The sequence below is a fragment of the Cryptomeria japonica genome, chromosome 8 (assembly GCF_030272615.1).
Source record: "Cryptomeria japonica chromosome 8, Sugi_1.0, whole genome shotgun sequence".
Lineage (NCBI taxonomy): Eukaryota > Viridiplantae > Streptophyta > Pinopsida > Cupressales > Cupressaceae > Cryptomeria > Cryptomeria japonica.
The window spans coordinates 569,043,449-569,057,740 of NC_081412.1; the positions used below are offsets into that span (position 1 = coordinate 569,043,449).

The 14,292-nt window shown below is 32.7% G+C and overlaps 1 pseudogene across 1 annotated transcript; it reads left to right on the plus strand.

Annotated features, from left to right (window-relative positions):
- Positions 1–225: 225 nt before the first annotated feature.
- LOC131030594 (transcription factor DIVARICATA-like) lies at positions 226–13,028 on the plus strand (annotated as a pseudogene). The gene is made up of 7 exons (XR_009358766.1): positions 226–456; positions 1,760–2,175; positions 2,735–2,964; positions 3,166–3,172; positions 10,458–10,467; positions 11,957–12,093; positions 12,412–13,028. The product of XR_009358766.1 is annotated as a transcription factor DIVARICATA-like (transcript).
- Positions 13,029–14,292: the final 1,264 nt, after the last annotated feature.

Sequence of the window (14,292 nt, forward strand, 5' to 3'; positions counted from 1 at the left end):
ATTAATTATAAATTACTAGTTTATTTTTCTGGATTCGATTGTGTGTATTTTTTTCCCATCAACGTTTTGAATCACACTTCGTGATTCATCATCAGGATGAAAAGAATTCCAAAGAGATGAAATCTCATATAGCTTTAATTATAAATTTCTAAAGAAGACTAATCACCTTCCACTCGCATAAAAACAATACTAAATTGTACGTCCACATTTTTTACGAGGCACTTTACACATTTTTATTGGTAAGTAGTGGACGTCGACTAGAATTAGATTTGTAAACGCTGAAAATAATACAGGAGTAAAAGCAATCTCGGATACCCACTTGCGGAAAAATCACTGGATATGGCAAGTGGATTCATTGTGCATCCTAAACTGAAATTTTTTTCGAATCCGCCTATTTTCCAAACTCAAAATCGCAAGAAAGTACACAAGAAAAAGTAATTCTACAGGTCACAGAAGGTAAGAATTGAATTCTGTTCCCTTCCATGCATTTGAATTTGGGAAAGAAATGTGGATTTGCATATGCTTCTTTCTTTTATTAATTTCAGTCACTAGGGAAATTCTTCTTTTGGTGCTTGAATTTGTAGTGCTCTAGGCTTCTTGAAGCATTGGACCCTTCCATCTCAGTGTGGTGCAGTTTTTTTCAATCAAACATGATAACTGAGAGATTTATTCATTTGGGTTTTTGAATTTACACATCAGTACTACCATTTCTCACGAGATTATTCATGTCGGTAATAGGGTTAGTATACTTAGTACGTACTACAACTGCTTTAGGCCTAGGACTCCGAGTACTGTATTTGAAGGCTTAAGCATATTCAAAATGGTGGGTTTTAGTGTTAACTAAGATTGCTATTTGGATTAATGGTTTTTACAGTTTTATGAAATTTGAATTTAAAGGCTATCTGGAAATATGTATCCAATTGGGTTTGTCTCAACCCTGTTTTGAATTGCCCTAACGATGGGAAGTCCCCCAGTTTGATGATATTTCTGGTCGGAGGGTCTGATGGGCTTTTGGCATCCCGAGTGTGATTTGAGGACTCGGAGCTAATGTATTTCTAAATTCTATTAGGGGGTCATCTTTCTTTGAGCAGGTTATCGAGGACAAGGATATTTCTGTTTTTTTTCAATTGTTGTTGCCTATTAGAGTCAAATAAGAAATTTGGGTTTCTAAGTATTTCTGGGTTAAGACTTGATATTTGTTTTTAAAAGACATTTTATCACTCGGAGATGGTGATTTTTAGAGAATTGGTCATGTCAAGCAGTTATATTTTTCTGTTCCAAATTTCAGTACTTTATATCAGAGGCTCTTCTGTAATATGTAGTTAATAGTTCTTTTTCTTTTATTTTTGCCAGTCTTGATTCTCAGCTTCACGAATTTTGGTAAATTTTGATTCAGAATTTTGGTTTCGAAATTTGGCTATGTTTTTTTCTGATTTTCAAAGAATTGGTCAATCTTTCATATCTCTTCTATATCCTTTTTGGGCTTAAGAGTGGTTCTGCTGTTTATACATGACTAAATCCAGAACTTGATCCTAGACACTGTTTTCAAAACCCTCATCGTCAGTCATTTTTTAATTTTCTCTTTTCTTTTATATTTGGATTTTCAATACCCTTGATAGTTGAATTTTCTCTGAAATTTGGAATGTGATAGCTTTCAGAAGCTTGGTGTTGACAGATTTGATCATCATATGACTATATATAGATGATGGTTGGTCGTTCTTTACCTGCAATGGCTTACCGGTTTTCACACTTTATACAGGGCTTCAATATTTGTGCCATGTGGGAAATGGATTTGCCCTCCCAGGGGCCAACTTTGTTTCCTTCAGGATCAGTCTGGAATTTGCAGGAGAACAAAGCTTTTGAAAATGCTCTAGCTAAATATGATAAGGACACCCCAGATAGATGGGAGAAGGTGGCAGCCATGGTGCCCGGAAAAAGTGCCATGGATGTCAGAAAGCACTATAAGGATCTTGAAGATGATGTGAAAGTCATCGATGCTGGCCTACTTAAGGTAAGTTATAACAATTCTTCCAATACAATTGAATGGATACCAGATAAAGCTGGTGAGTTTCCTGGTTTGAAGCAGTCATTTGGAAGTAGTGGGAAAGGGCCACCTGCCAAGTCCTTTGAACAAGAGAGAAAGAAGGGCATTCCCTGGACTGAAGAAGAGCACAGGTATACTACCCTACATTTTTTTTTTGGTGGGAGAAATAGTCTATGCTTCTGAGTTATTTCCCTCCAAATTTTTTTCTTTCTCAGCTGCATCAAGAATTATATGTCTATCAGATCCATATATGATACATAGGTTTTTCAACAATAGTGATACCCATAGATGCATAAGGTAAAAGCCATATTACAACATAGTACACATTTATGTTACTCCTTGTTTACTACATTAAACTAGTATTTATCTGATATTTTCTTATGACACATTGTATATATTGATAAATCCTGTATTTCTTGTGGGAGGCATCTAACTGTGCTGTAGATGAGGTATACATAAGATTTGATCCTGTGACCTTTCTTCCAAAAGTACAAATTCTCTACCACTAGACCAACACTGTACAAATAAACTCTTATTTAAGTTACTACTCTCAATTCATATCATATAGATCACACATGTTTAACATATTCATTTAATTGATTTGATATTTGAAATTTTTTATAGTATGATATGGCTTCAAAACAAACCCTGCTAAACTGGCTCTTTTGTTCCTTCTGTCATATAATGCAGGCTATTTTTTATGGGACTTAATAAATATGGTAAAGGTGACTGGTGAGGTATCTCAAGAAACTTTGTGGTAACAAGAACACCAACACAAGTTGCCAGCCATGCTCAAAAGTACTTTATTCGTCTTAATAAAGATAAGAGAAGAGCCAGCATACATGATATAACCAGTGTCAGTAGTACAGATAGGAGGTCGATTCCTTTTACCACAGTCTTCTGCCAATTGTGGGCAGAATAATTCCACATCAATACCAACAGAATTTAGTCGATCTGCGTTGTACCTTTGCGAAACAGAATTGGTACTCAAGCTGATAGGAGGTTGATTACTTTGAAGGCTATCTGGAATTATATATCGAATTGGGTTAATTTTGGGTTTTTGAGTAAACTCTGTTTTGAATTACCCTAATTTTCTCCTTTCTTTTCTACTTGGATTTTAGGTTCACTGTATAGTTTGAAATTTAGAATTTGATTACTTGCAGAAGCTTGGTGTTCACAGATTTGATCATCATATATAAATGATTGTTAATCCATTTTAACATGCAAATGGCTTTAATATTAGTTTGCAATATTAATATTATTAGATTTCTATATTTCTGAATACGATTGTGTGCAAGATTTTTAATCAATGTATGATCTGAAACATTGATGATTAAAAATATTGTAAGCAATCAAATTCCGAAAATTGCATATGTAGATTTACTTCCCAAGGACCAACTTTGTTTTCTTCAGTATTTGTCTGAAGGCACCCTAGATAGGTAGGAGTTGGTGACAACCATGGTGCCTGGAAAAACTGCCATGGATGTTAAAGCCCTGTGAGGATCTAGAAGATGATGCGAGGGTCAATGGAGGTGGCCTTGCTGTCAGTGAGTGTCCTGGTTTGAAGCCACTTGTGAGTCCTCTGAACCAATAAGAATCAGGACATTTGCTGGACCGTAAAATTAGTTATAGTTTAACTACATTTTTTATAAGAAAGAGCATTCTTTTGAGTCATTTCACCCCCAATTTATAAATATTTTTAAGCTGTATGGAAGAATAACAATGAGTTTGTTGAACATACATGCATGTTAGAGTTCTTTATTGATGGAGACAATATAACACAGTTTGGAGGTAGTCCTTGTTCTTTGTATATTTTGTTTGAATGGATCAAGCCAAGCAGACAGTTAAACCAGTAATTCTGGGAAATTAAATCTCTGTATAGATAATGAACAATGTAGACTTATGGACTGTAGGAATTAACCATTAGCTAAAATCATTCTGCGCAGGGATATAAAGGCAGTCTTTCTTGTATTGCAACTCGAATGGGGTGGTGTGGGTCCAATTGTTAGCTTCTAGGCTAAGTTGTTATGTAGAATTTGGCTGTTCTAGTGTAGAAGATAGATGTTTTCAAAGTTTCTTGATGTGGAGAACTATTTTGTAATAAGGGATTGATTGGAAGACTATGTACCAACACAAACTAATTTACCTCCATGTTTAAGGTTTGTTGGTGTCAAGAATTGACGATGTTAATGAATACCTTAAATGATTGCTATATCACAAGGGTTGTTTTCTATTAGGTTGACCTCTTCATTAGATAGGCTTTGTGTAATTGTGGATATATACCAAAGAGACTAGTCTCAAGAATGTAAATATTGGCTCTTTATAGTGCTCCAAATAAATCATTTTAGAATAATTCTTCTTTCAATGTATAATACTTTTGATGTTCCTTTCATATGGTTAAATGCACAAATGATTATCTTTGGATACCAAGGCATAATGAATAGTCAGATAAATACATGTCAACTTGGCTCTAATGAATAGAGAAAAAAGGAATTAGCAATTTTGATTATTTAAAATTTGAGTGTAGGGTCAAACTCATGTTAAAATTATTTCTATGCTGTAAGATTAAACTAAGATGGGAATGCTAGATCTCAAAATAAAAAAGGGTTATATGGAAGTGTGAGCAAATAATGATGTGAATGTATAGAAACATGTGCAAATAGTGCAAGGATAAAGTCAAATAGGATAAGCTTTGGAGATGAGGTCAAATGCAATGTTAGAGTGTGTCGTGTGTCATTATATAATCATATCAAGACGTTCCATCAAAATAAACTTCACTTGCTCTCTTTCCTTAGCATGTGTGCTTTGCAAGAACTTGCAAAATAGAAAAAAGATGTGTAATGAATAGTTTTGTTGGGTGTTACAACACACTTCTCAACTCATATGAAATCCACCTCTCATGAAAGAAAATCAGTCTCCAAAAAGAAGCTTAACAATCCAAAGTTCTTTGTGAACAACTCTGTAGTATTTGCAAGAAATCTTGATGACCATACAATTTACTATCCCAATGAAGGACCTACAATACTTAACAAACTTTTAAGCTTTACACATAAACAATTAGTATTTTAGAATTAACAATGAATAGCCAACTAATCTCAAACATATCTTGTCATAAAATGTAACATTTTATCTCATGACCATCATTATAACAACTTTCAATCATGAAATATTGACCTTACATCAGCAATATGGAAGTTTGTATTCATAATCTAATCTTAAATTAGCTAGACCTACAAAAGAAAACTTAAAAGTTAGGGAAGCAAAGAGAAGCTTTAAAAAGAAAGAAAAATAAAAAATTTAAAATTTTTTACCAACATTTAAGCATCAACAATCAATAGATAGTTCTAGAAACATAACCTCTCTTGATTGGTGATAAAAATGAAGAAATCAAGACTCAAGAAGGTGCAATATACAAAGGGTGCCATCCAAGTAAGCTACCACAAAAAACATCTAATTCTCAATATAAATTGAAAATATTTCACATAGCTAGTTTAGGGGCATTCAAATTGTCCACAAAAGGTTATTTACAATAATTAACAAATAATGACATGAAATATATGACAAACTCCAATATCCATCAACTAGATATTGAAAATATAAGAAAATCACATAGAGTTTGGAAAACTAGGTGACAATGAAAGAAACTTAAAAATTTAATGATTAATTGCTCTCAAAGTTAAAAGGTTTCCAGCGCATATAATCAATTTTAATTTTCTAATAATAGAATTTAGCTTTACAATACTAAGGTCTTAATACTCTTCTAGAGATCTATCATTTATTCATGGAGAGTACAAAGAAGATGAACAAACATTGTGATATTCTTGTATGATAAATAACCAATTCATTTACATTTTGTGTCTATTTTGAAGAAAATGCTTTAATCATTACACATTGATAAATAGCACATTTTTGTGAATTAAGGTCCCTTGTCCTATTATATCGATCCACCCATTACACATATTCCCATACACTTACCTCTTATCACCATACTTTTTGTGCATTTACTCATTCATTACACCTATACACCACATACTTCCATACACATTATCAATTATGATCTAGTTCCTTTCATATCTAGGGACTAGTTCATAGTCATAATTTTTTCCTCATGATCATGGATTCACCTTGCCCAAATATTAAAAAGTGAATTCAAATCTAACCAACTCCTACCTTTATCGTTTGCACCAAGGGCCAAATGTGCTACTACATTTTTATATATAAAGGAATTTACTACATTTTTAATCAAGAAGGGATATCCTTATCATCAAATCAAATCAAGGAATCATTCACTTTACACACTTGAGCAATACAATATAATGAATCTAATTTTGCACAAGCATTCTCGAACATATACATGTTTGCAGATTATTATTTTTGATCATCTACACATATTTTCATAGGCGGATCTAGAAGAACATGTCTTCTTGCAATATATCAACAACCTCACCGAGGTATATATATATATATATATATATATATATATATATATATATATATATATATATATATATATATATATATATATAAAATAAGACAAATATATCAAACAAAGTGAAGAAATCGAGTATATTGATACTATATTAAAAGTTTGTTGATGCATGATAAGTATGGACTTATCCTTAAGCTTATAGAAGTTGAGACCCATATATATGTAAGCATTATTTGTATTTAATGTAAATGAGACACACTTTGTATTTTAAATCAAAATTAAAAGAAAACCCATACATATGTAAACATTTGTACTTAATATAAATGAGACATACTTTAGATTTTAAATCAAAAGTAAAAGAAAATGCTTCTATGGTTTGCTTGGTTCTCAATAGTTATGAGACATTCAATAGGAGTGGAACTTTCATTTCTCAGACCGTATTTCCATTATAGTTTGCCTATGAATGTTGTAGTACATTTCAAATGTAATAAAGATATATTGATATCTATTAATTTTTATTTGAATATTTAAAAAATAAATTAGTAAATTTTATTTTGAGAAATTTTAAATGTTATTGTACAAAATTAAATGATATATTTTTTTATTAAAATTTAATTCAACATTAATTGATAGGATTAAAAACATTATTTGTAAAGAAGAGATTACCAAGATTTATTAATAGTATTAGAAGGTAATTGAATAATACTTATAACAATCTGTTATCTATAGCTATTACTTGAATAAGACATAATTTTGTGAAATATATAAAGATAAAGTTATTTAATTTAATGCAATTCCAAATATATCTAATTGTATGTGCGAAAATGCAGTGACAAAAATGAACAAATCAAATCCAAAAGACCCACACACCAATGAGACTCTTGGTGAAAGTACTTGAACTAATCCAATTAGTTCAACTTCCCAAGGGGTGTCCCATTGTTCTCTATCTCATAGGATCCCTAAAGTCAATGTTTTGCTCTCATATCATTGAGCAAGTGACTTAGGAATGACAACTCTAAGAACGAGTGATATTTGATTTATATGCATGAATGCATTCTAAGATATATATGATGTTTATATCTATGATGTTTATATCTATGATGATTAAGCTAGTATGAAGATGGTGATATGATAAAAGATTAGCAAATTATCCTAGCATGATATACTATCGTAACATGAATATCTTATGATATTCAAATATTCCTAAATGCTATGATGATGTTCTAACAAAGAGAGGCTAAAATGTTTATTAAATTAGACTATAATGTAGATGCATGAAAGATTGTTGATATGAAAATGAGGAATGAGAGCTCTATTTATAGAGAAAATAGGGTAATGGATGGTTAAGATTGAATAATCTTAACAAGGGATAGGATTGAAGGTTAATCAATCCATGTTTACAATTCTCACCAATGAAATGGTGACAATTGTCAACAAGAGGTTGCTTGAGAGGAGATACAAGGACCATTAAATGTCTGAGAAGACATGAAGGTTACCCTAAGAGGTAAGGGTTAATGTTAGGTTAGGGTTATCCAATGGATAAAGCTTTTACCCAAGGGGTAAACTCTTGTGCAAGGGTTAATAGGATAACCAAGGTTAAATCTATGAATGCTTGATGAGACCCTTGGGTTAGCTGAGGGTTAAGTTACAAAGAAAGTCTCTAACCAAAGGTCAAAGGTGAGTTAACCATAAATGGTTATGTAAGAGCCTTTAATGGTTTGGAAGACTTTAGAGGTTAACCATTTAAAGACACAAAGCCTTTAATGGTTATTGAAGACTTTGGAGGCTTTGAGAAGTGACTTCTCTTTGCTTAGGAATGTGACAATAATTAGGAGATGAATTAGGCTAAATTGGAAGTGATTAGAAGAATCTAGAAGGGGTTTAGGAAGCAAGTGGGAGATGTAGGAAAATGCAAGTGGATGAGGGAAAATAATTTTAATTAAAATAAAATTACTTTATTTCAACTAAAATAGATGCAACTTGCATAAATACAAGTGGGGTGATTTTAATAAATAAATTAGATTGTAAAGATCAATTCAATTAAATGTAAATTTAATTAAAATGGGAGAAAGGGGAATTAATTAAATAAAGTGATTTATTTAATTAAAGGCTATAAAAAGTTTAGGTGAATTTAATTAAATAAATTGAGTAATTCATTTAATCAAATAGATGAAAATGAAGAAATTAATTAAAAATAATTTAATTAATAAGAGGAATGGGGTTAAATTTAAGAAAGTGATCAGATTTATACGTCTACACTAATTATTTAAAAAGCAATAAAAAATATTTGAAAAAAATATATAAAATTATAGATAAATTTGAAAAAAAAAAAAATTAAATAATTTTAAATTTACTAAAAAAATTCTTCAATAATTTTAAATAACTTCAAAGGACAAATTTATATCAACTTCAACAACAAATATAATATTTCAAACCATTATATACATTATTTAAATTTTATTATACTATTTTTTATCTTAGAATTGAACTTTCAACTCAAACATCTCCATATTCCTTGAAAAGGACTTCCTCCTTCCAACCTTAAGAAGAAATTATATTACAAAGCTAAATGCTAATGTGCTTCTTCCCATCTTTCTTTCCCCAAACCAATTGAGAGTTAATGAACATTCTAAGGGGCAATAATCATAAAATGTGGTGTCCTTGAAACAGAGAGCCTTGCCCACATCAATGGCTCTATAAATCCCCCAAGATCATGCTTAACTAAACATAAAATATCTTATTAAATTATTGAAGAAGCCTAATCACCTTTCACTCCCATAGAAACTCTACTAAAGTGTGTGTGTGTGTTATATGTGTATATATGTATGTATGCATACATATATACATATGTATGTATGTATGTATATATAGATAGATACCTTTATATGTATACATACATACATATGCTAATATACACACACATTAGCTAAATGGCAATATCCTTCCCATCTTTCTTTCTTCAATTAACTCGGCTTGAATGAACAACATTCTAAAAGACAATAATCAAATAATTTCGCATTCTTGACACACATAGTCTTTTCCACATCGATGAGTCCATAAATTCCAATAGATCATGCTTAACTAGACATGATATCTTATAAAAAGTCTAATCACTTTTCACTCCCATAAAACAATACTAAATAATAAGTGTATATATTATGGAGTGTATATAGACACTCCCTAGTAACCATTCATTCATATGTGTATATGTCTAAAGTTTTAACGAGGCACTTCACAAATTTTAATTGGTAGTGGAGGTTCACTAGAACTAGATTTGTGAAGGCTAAAAAGAGTACAAAAGTAAAAGCAGTCTGGATACACATTTGCATGAGGGGAAGATCATATGTTCTAAACAACTTCAAAAGTTCATCAAATCTCAAATGAAATTGTTTCATATTTCTTTGTATAGAATATACTTTAGTTTGTCAGTCTATTAATTCACTTCTTGTCTTATCTAGTAGTTGCTGTTTAGTATCTTCTTTCTCTTTACTTTCTTCCAGTCTTCCTTTGTAGAACTGCTATTCTTTCATATAATTCAACTTTCCACTTTGATCAGTTAAAAAACACAAAAACAAAAACCCTAATAACTTTTTTCACACATAAAAACAAGCTTAAGAGTTTATTTTATTTTAGTCAGGGGCCCTTCACTTTGGAAATGAGGCACTTATAAATTACAGTTTTTTATCAGTAGTGGACAATGACTAGGATTAGAGTTACAAAGGTTAAATTTAATTGGTGATTAGAGAAGCACAGAAAAAAGTAAAAGCATCTCCAAAAACACTGGATATGACAATTAAAAACATATTTCGACGTGCCCACTAATTCAAATCCAGCAATAAGGATGCCCACTTGCGGATAAGCACTGGATATGGCAATGAAAAACAAAAATTCGAAGTGCCCACTATTTCAAATCCACCTATAAGAATACCCATTTTCCAAACTTCAAAATAGCAAGTACGCAAACAAGCAGAAGTAAATCTACAGGTCGCAAAAGGTGAGAATTGAATTCTGTTCCTTGTGTTCCATTCCATGCATTTGAATTTGGGAAAGAAAAGTGGAATTGAATAGGTATGCTTCCTTCTTTTACTGATTTCTGTCATCTGGGGAATTTCTTCTTTTGGGGCTTGAATTTGTAGTGTTCTAGGCTTTTTGAGGCATTGGACCCTTCCAGATCGGTGTGGTGAAGGGTTATTAAATCAATCATGATAACTGAGAGATATGTTCATTTGGGTTTTTGAATTTACACATCAGCACTGCCATTTCTCATGAGATTATTCATGTCAGTAATAGGGTTAGTACTTCTGTTGAAGGTTTAAGCATATTCAAAATGGTGGGTTTTAGCTTGAAGTATGTTGTATTCATGGTTGTAGTGTTAACAAAGATTGCTATTTCGATGAATTGTGTTACAGTTTTATGGCTTTTGAATTTAATGGCTACCTGGAATTATATATCGAATTGAGTTTGTCTCAACCCTGTTTTGACTTGCCCTAACGTGGGAAAGTCCTTCAGTTTGATGACAATTTCTGGTTTGAAGGTCTGACGGATTTTGGCATCTTAAGTGTGATTTAAGGACTTGAATCTAATGCATTTCTAGGAGGGGGTCATCTTTCTGTGAGCAGGTTATCGAGGACAAGGATATTTGGGTTTCTAATTGTTTCTGGGTTAAGAATGGATATTTGCTTTCACAAGACGTATTATTCCTCTGATATTTTAGAGAGTTGATTTTGTCAAACAGTTAAATTTTGTCAATAGGCTTTTGGTTTTTTGTTTCGAATGAGCCTATCAGGGATAAGTCTTGCTTAATGCAAAGGCTCCAACATCATAAGAGATGAGGGAGGCTTGGCTTTTAGCCGAAGAGGTTTTAACCTATAAACTCGTGCCCCTATGAATCCATATAGAATGACAAAAACTACTCTGTGAAGGCCCTTAGTGAACTACTGTACTTACAAGTCTGAACTTCCATAAATAAAAAAACCAGTTAAATTTCTCTGTTCCAAATTTTAGTACTTTATATCCAGATGCTCTGGAGAACATCAATTCTGTAATATGTAGTTTATAGTTTTTTTCCTTTTATTTTTATCAGTTTTGATTCTCAGCTTCAAGAACTTTGGTAAATTATGATTCAGTAATTTGGTTTCGAAATCTAGGTATGTTTTTTTTTTAACTGATTTTCAAAGAATTGGGCATTCTTTGGTATCTCTTCTTGGGCTTGAGAGGTGGTTCTGCTGTTTATACAAGACAAAAGCCATAACTTGATCCTGGACACTGTTTCAAAACCCTAATCATCAATAATTTTTAAATTTCTCCTTTTTTTATATTTGGATTTTTGATTCCCTTTGTAGTTGAGTTTTCTCTAAAATTTAGAATGTGATAGCTTTCAGAAGCTTGGTGTTAACAGATCTGACCATGATATGACTATATATAGATGATGGTTGGTCGTTTTTTACCTGCAAATGGCTTACCGGTTTTCACACTTTATACAGGGCTTCAATATTTGTGCCAAGTGGGAAATGCCAGGGATAACTGTTGATTCCTCTGCCCAGCCCTCTGAACATTCCCCTGCCCATCCCTCTGAACAAGAGAGGAGGAGGGGCGTTCCCTGGACTGAAGAAGAGCACAGGTATACTTCCCTACATTTTCTTAGGAAGAGTCTATGCTTCTGAGTTATTTAGCTCCATTTTTTTTTTCTTTTCAGCTGCTTCAAAGAATTTCAACGAGTTTGTTTAACATAACTGCTTGTTAGAGTTCCCCATTGATGAACATAATATGAAGAACTAATGAGCTCTTATTTTAGTACTCTCAATTAGTATCATGTAGATCAAACGTGTTTGACATATTCATTTAGTCGATTTTCTGTTTGAGATATTTTATATTATGATATGGCATCTAAACAAACCTGCTAAACTGGCTCTTTTGTTACTTGTGTCATATAATGCAGGCTATTTTTGATGGGACTTGATACATATGGTAAAGGTGACTGGAGAGGTATCTCAAGAAACTTTGTGGTAACAAGAACACCAACAAAGGTTGCCAGCCATGCTCAAAAGTACTTTATTCGTCTTAATAAAGATAAGAGAAGAGCCAGCATCCATGATATAACCAGTGTCAGTAGTACAGATAGGAGGTCGATTCCTTTACCACAGTCTTCTCCAAATTGTGGGCAGAATAATTCCACATCAATACCAACAGAATTTAGTCTATCTGCGTTGTACCTTTGCGAAACAGAATTGGTACTCAAGCTGATAGGAGGTCGATTACTTTAAAGGCTCAATAGTACTATATTCGTCTTGCTCGTCTTAGATCAGAAAACTCCAATAGTTAGCTTATACTTCTGCTTGGTGGGTTTGATGGAATTTTGCCATCCCAAATGGTTTTGTTGGAAACTGGAAACGAAATTAGGAATGTCAAGCATGCAGTTTAAGTTCTTAGACAGACATTCTAAATTAGTTTTCAGTGTTTTTTGATAAATTTTTATGGATAGTAATATCTATATTTTTAAGAGTTTTAGTTGCTTTTAATGCTATGCATGAAAATGCAAGTATATAATTGTTGCAAGTCTGAAAGTCTGATTTCTGATTTGTGTGTTGAGCAGAAGATAAGGCTTTTATGTAAAGATATGATGTAATTGTTTTGAATTAATAAAAAGAATGCTGATTTGTGTGTAAAATCAAATTGTGTTTGCTGTCGCAAATCCTCTGTTTGATATAGAATGTTTATTTGCATGTATTTATTAAACTACAGATTTAATGCATTTCTAGGACGGGGTCATTTTTCTTTGAGCAGGTTATTGAGGACAAGGATATTTCCCTCGTTTGCTGCCTTGAGATATTTGGGTTTCTAATTCTCTCTGCGTTAAGACTTGATATTTGTTTTTAACAAGACATCTTATCCAGAGTAGTGGCCCTGGGCGTGCGTATCTTCGTATCTGAAACGGATACATATCCAATACAGCTCGGATACATGTCGGATACTGTGCATGCTCAAAAATCTTGATTTCCAACTGTGCCAAATGCTATTTATATTTCTTTGGTTGGTAATAGTATTTATATTTTATTGATTTTCAACGTAAAATTAAAGTCATCATTGTTTCATCCATCAACCCATTAAAAAAACCAAAATCAAAACTGCTCCATTAATGGAGTCCATTGCCAAGTGTTCTGCAACCCGAAACCCAGCCTACAACTGTCCAGTATATACTGCCCTTCACTACCATATACATAGAAAATTTAGTCTAAAACATATATCAAACTATTTCGCCTCTACACAAAATACAGATTTTGAACAAAATTTACAAAATTCTATCATCAATCATCGTTTCCTCACTGCTTTTATCGATCCATTCACCCAATGGTCCTTTAACTCGAACCCTATTTCTGGCGCATCCATCGACTCCACCGTCCTTTTACCCTTTGCCCTTTCCCATTCTTTCTCCCGCAAAAAATGCTTCAGCAAGTCCCATCCAATGTATGCCTTGGCCCATTGCTCATTTTTGTTTTGTCTATTTCGCCCACCGCATGAACAACATCAGTTGTTGGGGATTCTCCTTATTTGCATCCTCCATCACCTCCGTAGGCATAAACTCTGCTCCTAGAATTGCTTGTTCTAGCACTATCTGCAGACCATACTGCCATTCATTGTCAACACACCCCTTTAGAACCCACTCAATCTCTTCTTTCTGGCCAACTTACAGACCCCATGCCACCACCATTGACACAATGTCAATGTTGGTCCCATTTCTGTGTTCTGTCAACAAAAAATCCTCACCCAACAGTATCTTCATGATTTGCGCAAAGATATCTTCGTCAAACTTGAAGAGAGT